Source organism: Elaeis guineensis, chromosome 4 (genome assembly GCF_000442705.2).
Source record: "Elaeis guineensis isolate ETL-2024a chromosome 4, EG11, whole genome shotgun sequence".
In the NCBI taxonomy this organism is placed as follows: Eukaryota; Viridiplantae; Streptophyta; class Magnoliopsida; order Arecales; family Arecaceae; genus Elaeis; species Elaeis guineensis.
In genome coordinates, this window is record NC_025996.2 from 59,263,595 (window position 1) to 59,274,697 (window position 11,103).

Sequence of the window (11,103 nt, forward strand, 5' to 3'; positions counted from 1 at the left end):
ATGGTTGGAGTGGATGAAAGATGTAAACTCCATTCTCAAGTAACTATTAGTGGATGTATTCTCTATGGTCTTGTCTTGTACTATAGAATCAATAGTATTAAATGTGAAGGAACAATTATTATCAAAGCAAATTTGTTAAGTGAAAGTCGATTGGTTGATGCATTTGGATAATGGATGATATCATTTAATATAAATGACTAGGATGAAATGATGACATGAGAAGATCCGATGTTTTTTTTTTTTTTTTTGTAAAGAGAAGATCCAATGTGTTTGATGACTAAACCTTCACCATTTTCAACTTGCACATCATTTGAGCCTTGATAAGGAGAGTTGATAGTTAGGTTTTCAAGATGGGTAGTAATATGATGAATAGCTCTGGTATTCATATACTATGTAGTGTCATTCATGGGATGTGGTGTAGTAATCATTGTAGCTAGGCATTGAGAAAGTTAACCTTAGAAAGTAAGATCAAGATGATGATAGCAATCCAAAATTATACATCTAGCTTTGTTACATATTTGATAGATAGGTTGTACAGCATTTTGTTAGACTAGTGATGCATAATTGTTAGCCTAATTGTTAGGTCATTTATGATATTGTTGAGATCTGAATGCCAAATGTGTGTTGTTGCCATTAATAGTTGTTGGAGCATTGCTATTGCTAGTTGTTAAATAGACAATGATCACTATTCTATTTGTTGGATCCATTATAGTTTGCAGAAAATGCAGTAGCATTGAGTTGTGTGGGATTGGACAGCTCGCCAAGACTTAACTATTTTAAAAAAAGATTGAGTTATTCTACATTGACTAGTGCATATATATTTTGCACATATTCTAATAGCAGTTTGGAATGGTTTATAAGATTTTGGAAGATCTTTTAGGATGTATATAAGAATATCCATATCACTTACAGGTTCTCTTGCAGCAGCTAGTTAGTCCTTAGTTTGTTTAATTGTATATAAATACTCATACATTGAGAGTGGATCTTTCTTGATTTTATCCAATTGTTGCTTCAGATGAATGACATGAGACTGAATAATGGTCTCAAAGTATCTCTCAAATATTTTTCATGCCTTTCTAGTAGATTTGATATCGACGGTGTATAAATGGTTGTTTGAAAAATGATAACATTAATCTAGTATAGCACTATTTGATCTTTTTCATATAACTTATCAAAGGCAATATTCACTATTTTTTTATCATCTTCTAAGATGATTTTTAGAGGAGCAGGAGTGCTCCCATTATGATACTCATTAGTTTATGAACTCTTAGGATTAGGAGAAAAAGAGAACTCTGCATAAGATAATTGTTGGAATCAAGCTTAATAGGAATTGACTGGTGATGCTAGCAATTTATCAGAGGAGTTGATGAAGTTTCTGACATGATGGCTAAAGATGATCCTTCCATGACCTTCATACATTTAATCCCAAGCATAGGTGACGATGAGTCCTATATGGCTCTAATACCAAGAAAGAAGAGAATATTTTGGAGAATGAAAGTAGTGGTCACATATTGCCACTACTGTATTGTATTGTATTTATAGATTCATGATTATATAAGAATATAAATGAAAAGTTTGGCCCAATTGATTTGGATTTCAATTATAATTTTTAATTGAAATTTAAATTATAGCAAAAATATTCATCATATTGATATATCTCGTGATTGCATGAAATAAGGCTGCTATCAATGACCAATGTTTGAAATCCAAATTCAAATTTAAAATGCACCGAAAATGATCATCATATTAGCATATTTTATGATTACATTAATCAAACCTATTATCAATGACTGATGTTTGAAATTAAAATAAAAATTTAAAATATATTAGAAATGACAATCATATTGGCATGTCTTCTGATTGAGATTGATATGAATCAAGTATGCTATCAATCCTACATTTATCTTCTTTATCAGTGGAATCGAAAACAAAAACACTCATGCGCCAAAACTCAATATCTCCCAAAAGAAAATAACGAATTTAGTTTCCTTTAGATTCAAAATCTTGGACTTCTTCAAGTGGAGAGGGATGAAAACCAAATGAGAAAAAGCTACTTGGCATTGCTTGGTTTATTTGAAATCCAACATCCAGCACTTTCTTGCTGAATCCCTTGTATCAAATATGATGATTTTACAATAAACTTGAACAATCAATAGAAAGTCATCGAGAACAAGTGGAAAAAGAACTAGATTAAACATGAGATTCCTCCACCCAACTCTCAATAAATAAATAACATCTTATTTAGTAGGATGTGATCTACAAACATAGGAAATTGTAACTGCTTATGTATGTATATTGCATTTGCAAACTAAGTTAAAATCTTAAATATAGCATTATATATCTAAATTCCCATGTTTACACTGAAACTACCTTTTATGATTTTTTTTTTTGAGGGAAAGCTTCTATGACCATGTAATAATAGACTTAAAATAAATCAAACTATTGTTGCTCCTCCTCGAGGTCGGCCAATGTGGCAGGACAGCTCAGACTCTCCGTGCGGCACTGGAGCGATCAAGTACTGGCCAAGGCCTTTGGGATCTACAAAAGAAATCCTCACATGCCAGAGAAGAAGGTAGGAGGTTCTCCGATGGGGCATCCTCCGATGGCTGAGTTAGCAGAATCTTGAGGAGGAGAGAACAGAGGAGGAAGAGGATAGTGAGAGTTGGAATCAAAAATGGGTTTATCTAAAGGGGGATCCCTTATGGCATCGATCTGGGCCCCCTTTATGAGGAGAGGCCCGTGAGCTGATTGATCATCACCTGTCAGAGAGGTGGCCGTCAGAGGGGCCAGAGTAGTGGGTGTCAGCCAATTTTGACGGGACTAACTTTTTATGAGTGGGAGAAAGTTACCAACACCATCGGCTGTCAGATCGAAATATCTTGTGTGCCAGAGGCTTTCCAGAGCCTCGATGTGGCCCGTGGAGGACTGGAGTGAAGACCAAGTGAGATCGGTGGTTGCCCCGACAATGTGGAGCTCACCGAGCTGCCGACCTCCCTTGAGTGGTCGGATGAGAGTCGAGGTCCATTGAGATTTTTGAGATTCCTCATGACATTGTTTAGGTCACATAGTCTGGGTTGCTAGGTCACGATGCCCCATACTCATTGCATCTCCGTATGTCAGACACATCATCAGGCGAATAAAAGACGGTCCAACACTTGCCTCCCACTTTTTAGTTCGAAGTATTTCGTAATGAAAAGTAGATCATTGAAAGGATCTTAAGGACTTATGCCGAAGCAAGCTTCTTTGCCATCGTGAGACTTCATCGACAAGCTACGTCGGATGGTTGCTGAGAGGGCTCTATGGCCGACAATCATAGTTGTTGGACTCTCACGAGTTTAAAAGCTCGTCAGAGCTAAGCTTGCAATGGTGCAAACTTTTGATGTTGAGTTGTCGCTTGTCATGCCTCATTCGCCGATATCGCCATCCAACGAGCTTTGGCTCTCTTATCTTCGGGATGAGGCTTCAAGGTCGATAGGCGCCCTTCTGAACTTCGAGATGTTGGCCCCTGGAGGTCCTTTGATGTAGGTTACTACTGCTTCAACTAGTATCCGCTCGATCCAAAGACTTCAATTGGATGAACCTAAGGTCTTTTTTAGATATTCTGAGGAGTTTAAGTGGTAGGCGTTGTCTTGGTTAGTGTGTCTGTTTGTTGGGATCCTAATCGTTCATCCATGAGGCATCTCATAACCTTATCCGCTATAATGGCGAGTGGGATTTTTCGAGGGAATAAACTAGGGATTTGTCCCAAGCCAATCCCGAGTTGCCATGTGATGAATTGAGGTGGGTCACGAAGCATTTTGCTGGTTGCTCCTTGATAATGAAAGGGCACAATTAATCGCTTCTGATGATTGGTGCTTCTGAATTAGACACATGGCATGATTCGATTGCTGGTGGGTTGGGTGTGCATTGTTTGAAACCTATATAAATAGGTCATTCCCCCCAGCATTGGATGCATTCATTGGGAAAATCTTCCTTGCTCTCTTTCCCCTTGTTACGATGGAGCCAATGCCATAATTGGTGAAGGAAGCAGCAAAGAAAAAGGTGGCCCTCCTAAGGGGTAAGCCCCGGCCCAAGAGGGCAAGGACTGCATCTCTGGGGCCCTCCATCATCGGCCAGGTACTATCTCCTCTTAAGGCATTGAGCGAGTCTGGGTGAGCTAAGGAGGGTTCCATCTGCCCCAATGGGGCGATCAGCCAAGGGACCTCCACGGAGGCCTTCATCGAGGTCAAACTCCATTGCATAGTGGAGTATAAGGTTTTGGAGGCCTTTAAAGAGGAGCTCCTCGATGCCTCCACCATCGACTTCATTTAGGGCTTTGAGAACTGCAAGACCCATGATGTTGCAGTTGGACCGGCACCGCCTCCATCCCGAGAACAGTGATGAGGAGGTAGGAGTCTTCTCTTCGGATGAGGATTAGATTTTTGTCCGATTATCCTCCTTTCTTCTTCTTCTTCCCTCTTTTTTTTTGTTCGGTGCCTTTCTGGCACCATCTTTTGTAAATATGTAAGGAATGAAAAGGGAACTTTTGTCATGCATACCCTTTTCATGGTTGTATTCTGACTCTTTTTCATTTCATTGCCACATTGTAGGATATGCACTGTTATTTTGCAGGTTTTGGTAGACGTCCGATCTCTATCACCAAATAGACCTTTAAGGTAATTAGGTCTTCCTTAGAAAATCATAGATTTAGGACTTCAGTGCGAATCTGATCTCTGTCTTTGGACAAACCTTTTAAGAATTAGGCTCCTCTAGAAAATCATAGATTTGGGCTTCGGTGCATGTCTAATCCCTATTTTCAGATGAATCTTTTAAGAATTAGGCTCCCTTAAAAAATCATAGATTTGGGCTTCGGTGCATGTCTAATCCGCACCTTCGACACTCTGCCAACCTATGTCCAGAGGTTGTGGTACTTAAACTTGGGTGGCTTCGAGGAGTTAGTCCATCGATCCAGCTGTTGGTGTTCATGTGAGTGTCCGAGTACTCTGTTTTATTTGAAGTTGCATCGAACATCTTCCTTCCACTCTCTTTTTACCTTTTCTTTCTTATCCTTTTTCTATTGGAACCAGATTTGTATGCTGACAGGCTGTGCCCCCCAGACATTTAATATTGGGTGCCTTTATGATGGCAATGATGCATCAAAAAAGGAATGTCTGGTACCTTGACCTTTAATGGCACGATCTTTGGGGTATCCCCCCGATGACACATGTTCCATGGCTAGTGAGATAGTTAGAGATGTAGGGCATAACTCCTCTATAAGTGGAGTCCTTTGTCGCTTGAAGCCAAAACCATCCAATCGCTTTCTCAAGATGTCGCTCTCATGGTTGCCAGAGCACTGTTGTCGCTTGCCTCTGCTTGGTGTGACTTTTTGCATCCTTGCATAGCCAGGATCTATCCAAAGGAAGTGTGCCAGAGGGAAATGCATCGGGTCACTCCCTCGTCTGGTATGGGGATGTTGGAAATCTTTGCCACCATATCTATCGGGCCGCAGTGGCGGTCGTCAAGGTTGGCTTAAGATACCACTCTGTGGGAGGGTCTTGGACCTTTCCAAAAGCTGTTTAGGCTTCTCCAATGGTCACGCTATCTTTCATCCCTCCGAAAAGTGCATCATGAAGGCGAGCAATCCCAATGGGTCATGAGGCTGACATGGTCGAGTCCAACAATTTTTGTGACTCTAACTTGATGGAAGGCCTCGACGACGGTAGAGCTCATGCTTTTTTTTCTTTCATTATAATAGACTCCGTTCGGTCGAAGTCATCTAATAATGAGACTCTTTCTCCTTAATAAAATGCTTATTTCATTGTTTGTACCTTGTGTGTTTGTTCCTGTATCGTCATGAAGGTCTATTTTAGGGTGTCATCCGAATCCATCTTCAACCTCCATCCAATCTGCTAATGGTGGATGGTCACGTGAGGCTCATGGTCTTCAATATCGTTTCGATAACTGCATGGTCTGACTAGATCTATGGTCGAATTTCCTACTAGGAGGAATGATCTCACCATGTGAGTGTACAGGGTCCGTATCGCCCACTTATGATGTACTCAAGGTCTTTCGATGTGTCGGGCCTGTGGGAACTAGATGTCATCAAGGATTGTAAATGTGCAAGCTCTAAGTCCATCCACTTCCATCTACTGACTCGATATCCCTTGGCTTGGGGTTCGCTCATTGTGTTTGATGGACTTTGGTGCTTTGGTTCATGCGAGTATAAGATTTTTAGGTTGAGAGATGCCAGGGACATTGGCCCTCAATGCGAGCTCTATAGTGATCGATTGTTCGTGGCCGGTGTGATGCCGTTTTATCCTGAGCTCTCATCTTAACGGTCTATGGCAGGAGCTGGATCCCAATTCATTCAGACAGCCATAGTTGGGAGTGCCCTTTGTCCGATCATTGTCAGGGATGTCTGTGCTCAGTGAATGGAGCTTTTCGCACTCTTCCATACTGAACAAAAGGTGGCTTTGGAAGCTCGCTACTCGGCCTTCCACTCTCTCAGTTTTACTTCATGCTGGTGGGTCTCAAGGTTGCGCTCACAGTATCTGAATGCATAAGCCAAAGAGAAGGATGCAGCAATGGAAACATTAAGAGAAATTCTTTGTTCCCCACTCTTTTCACAGTTGTTTGAGGCGATTCTCTCCTTCTTATCTTGAAACTCTGCGGTAATCACTGTGGGATTTTCTTTTGTCGCCATTCTTCCTCCCTTCTTCTTTCTGAAGTTGGATTTCATCATCCTCAACCCAATCATCTCTCTGCACTCAAGTTATGAGGTCTGCATTATCCTTTGAGAAGTTTTCATTGAGGAAGAAAACTAGGCACTCACCCCTGAGTCCTTGCTTCATTGCCCACATGGTGGCAGATTCGTTGAGGGCATAGATTTTTGGGGTGGTAGTGTCAAAGCATGCTGGATATTCTTCTCAGTGACATTTTTTCTCTCTTGACGATGGGGGAGGTACTATTGTTGTTCTTTGTTTGTCGCCTCGGGCTGGCGAGGAACATCACTAGCCGACTTTTCGATCATTTGAGAGAGCAGATCAACCCCTGTGGGAGGCCACGGGATTGGATTTTTGTATTCTTCTTGAGGGTCGTCAGGGAGAATATGCGAAAGGGGGTGTCATGAAAATCTCTTGGCCCTTCAAAGGAGAACCAATGAGTCTGCCTTGCCATTGTCAGTGAGTTCGATCTGCCTGGCACTCGAAGGGTCCCTTTCATAAAATTCCAAGGGCATCATGCATTCGGTATGGCACGCTCTAGGCAATGATGGTGCTGCTGGGGTAGGTGGCCTGGATCTCTGACCGTCGATTTGGACAATTTTCGAGATCACTCATTCGATGACACCTATCTCCTAGCCAGTGGGAGTAGTTAGGAGAGTCCAACCTTGACCTCCCTTATAAAGGACTCCCCCTCGCCCTTAAGCCAAGGTTCTCGGGAGATGGTGGGTGTCTCTTTCACGATAGGAGAAGTCTGTATCTCCAATCGGATAGCCATTAGGTGCTCGGGTGAGAGTCCTTATAGAGGAAGCTCTGGCTTGGCATGGGATGTATTGAAATTCTTCCGTCACTCCGACGAGGGAGTCGGCATGATGGTCATTAGGGTTCCTTCCGAGTAGCACCCAACTAAGAGGTCTTCAACCTCTCCATGGGGCTACTCCTCTCTCCTTACTGAGATGGCTTCTTCCATAGTCTCTAGTGGGGCATCTGGGAGGTGGACATATCTATGATAAGGGCGCCCATTGTGCTACCTAAGTGCCCTTCGAGGAGGCTATGACCTTCGCTAACGTAGCACCTCATGCAAATATCTCCGGTAACCTTGGGGTGTAGCTTGAGCCTGATCTTATAGCGGGCGGCTAATGTAACTCCTATTTTGTAGTTCTCCTTTGTTATTGTTGTCTTTATAATGATGATGTAGCTTTCAAGGAATGAATGTTCTCTTTTTCTTTCTCTTTAGTGCTCTGGATGGTTGTCATTGTAACATTTTGTATGGCGTCAGGGGATCTCTGCCTCACCCCCTGTGGGTCCATAATATTTGTGCGGTGCAGGGATGAGGATTCTCCCCATTCTTTCTTGTGGGTGTGGAGGTCAATGATGCACTCACTATCTTTGCCCGTGGGCAAGGAGAGATATCAGACCGAAGCTGGCGGTGATCTTTCCAATTCTTTCTACAGGTGGAGGTCGATGATGTGCTCACTATCATTGCTCGTAGGCATGGAGGGGCATCAGACTGAAGCTGATGGTGATCTTTTGGATCCTTCTCATGGGTGGAGGTCGACGATACGCTCATTATTCTTGCTCGTAAGTGAGGAGGGCAATCAGACGGAAGCTATCGGTAATCTTTTTGATCCTTCCTGTTGGTGGAGGTCGAAGATACGCTCACTATCTTTACTCGTGGGCAAGGAGGGGCATTGGACAAAAGCTAGTAGTGATTTTTTTGATCCTTTCCGCTGGTGGAGGTCGACGATGCATTCACTATCCTTGCTCATGAATGAGGAGGAGCATCGGATCCAAGTTGACGGTGATCTTTTCAATCCTTTTTGTAGGTGGAGGTCGACAATGCATTCACTATCCTTACTCGTGGGCAAGGAGGGGCATTGGACCGAAGCTGGTGATGATCTTCTCGATCCTTCCCGCTGGTAGAGGTCAATGATGCACTCACTATCCTTGCTCATGGATAAAGAGAGGCATCGGCCTTGGAATATTGCTGCCATAACGAAACTATTAGGGTGTTGACATGGGCTTCGAGTCTCGAGTGCCTCCATGGTCAGGAGGAATTCATTCCAATAGGGGCCACACGTGCATGTTCTCGTGCACTCCCGTATCCACCAAAGAGGCCCAACCCTTTTCCATCGGCATGCCATTCTACCTGCTTCGATCCTCCTAATCGTCTAAGAGGTCAATTGGCATGTCGAACGGCTCGCTCAATGGGATCTTGAATTAGTATAGAGCTTATCCACTCTAAATCTCTCCGAAGGATAGTGGTAGAGTTCTGGGGCTATGGCCATCATCCTGCTGATGGCTAGCCCCATCCAGAGTCCATTGATTCAATGTTTCGATTCTTGAACTCTACCCTTGAGTCCTCCATTCACTGGGAGTGGCGTCGGCACCGATCCATGATGGAGCCGACGGTTGTTGCAGTCGACCGTCTCTTCTCGAGCTCCGGATGGAGGCTGAGACAGAATGTGTAAAGCTTTTTCCACCACTCATGACCGTAGATAGAAGGCTCGAGTCACGTTCAAATGTCAATACCTCCACTTCGTCCCGTCTGCACGAACCCGCTTTGTCCTTGTTCCCTTAAGGAAGGCTGATCCTTACCACCTCATACATAAAGTGCACTACGCCGAAGGGACCGCCAGTGTGATGTGGTGGGACGATTCTACCACTAGGCTCTCATTGCCTTCTCCCAAAAAATGGGGCACATGCTCCCTTCTTCTAGCGCGAAATCTATTGCTGCTCCTCCTCGAGGTTGGCCGATGTGGCGAGATAGCTCTGACTCTCTGCACCATGCTAGAGCAATCGGGTGCTGGCAAAGGCCTCTGGGACTTGCAAAAGAAGTCCTCACATATCGGAGAAGAAGGTAGGGGGTTCTCAGAATCTCGAAGAGGAGAGAACAGAGGAGGAAGAGGGTAGTGAGAGTTTGAATCAAAACCAAGATTATCCAGAGGGGAACACCCTATGGCGTCGATCCAGGCCTCCTTATTGAGGGGAGGCTCGTCAGCTAATTGGTCGTTGCCCGTCGGAGAGGTGGCCGTTAGAGGGGCCAGAGTAGTGGGTGTCAGCTGGTTTTGATGGGACCAGCCTCCCACGAGTAGGAGAAAGCTACCAACGCCGTCGATTATTAGATCGGAACGTCCCGTGTACTAGAGACCTTCTGGAGCCTCAATGTGGCCCATGGAGGACTGGAGCGAAGACCAAGTGAAATCGATGGTTGCCCGATGATGTGAAGCTCACCGAGCTGCTGACCTCCCTTGAGTGGTCGGATGAGACCCGAGGTCTATGAAACTTTCTGAGATTCCGTGTGACATCGTTTAGGTCATATGATCTGGGTTGCCAGGTCATATGATCTGGGTTGCCAGGTCACGATGCCACATGCTCGCTACATCTCCATATGCCAGATACATCATCAAGTGGATAAAAAATAGTCCAACACAAACCAATGTCATCAACAAAAGGAAAAGGAAGAACCAAAGAAGTGCTAAATAACATGATGTGATTTTCTTCAACAATGACAGGGTATGATCCACAAATAGGACAAGAAAATTAGAATCACATTCTAACATAAAGTTTTGGAAAGTAAAGAGGAAATGTAAAGAAAAGATTAGTATCGAGAAATCATGAATGTACTAAGAGTTGCAAGAGAATCCTCCAAGACTAAGAAAGAATAACAAAATAGGATAGACGCCTTAACATCATCTGGGAGGCGGAGTTCAGAGAGACGCCTCAAGGGAATGGCAGATGGAGGAAAAGAGAAGCGAAGAGGACTAATTCGTTCCTTTCTGTCTTCCGCGAGGAAGCTGCAGGCTCCATGATTCTTTGTATTTATTTGTGGAGGAAATATAACTGGACAATTCCATTTGGAAACCAGAATTCCTCCGGACCAATGTAGACACGTTTCTGACCATTACGAAGGAATATTTGAAACGGGTGCAGCTTTAAAGTTCGTGTACTCCCACAGACATGGATTATCGGGCTAGACGTTAAAATCTTGATGTTTCAAGGAGCATCAAATCCTGTATGAAAACGAGCATTAAATCTTAAAGCCCCGAAGTGTCTAGATCAAGCGACTTTTGTTTTGACTTGAGTGGAGGCTTCCTTTTTTTTTTTTTTGCCTTTGGGGTTCAAAGTTGCGGATATCGTGCAAAAGAATGAATCACCTTCTTTTACGATATGAATCATTAAATCATGCAATAGCCGATATGCAATCACCTTCTTTTCTGTGCGAAGGATGAAATCTGAACTTTTTTCATTTGCTTAACATAGAAGTATCATTTAAAAAGTCACTTAGCTAGAATATTGCGGTTCTGTGGTTTCTTTAGAATTGTCTTCTATAAAAAATATGCCATACATTGAACCAAGCTGAAAGATCCAAGTCAGCTGAGTGAGACTTTTGAGTGAGATTGCT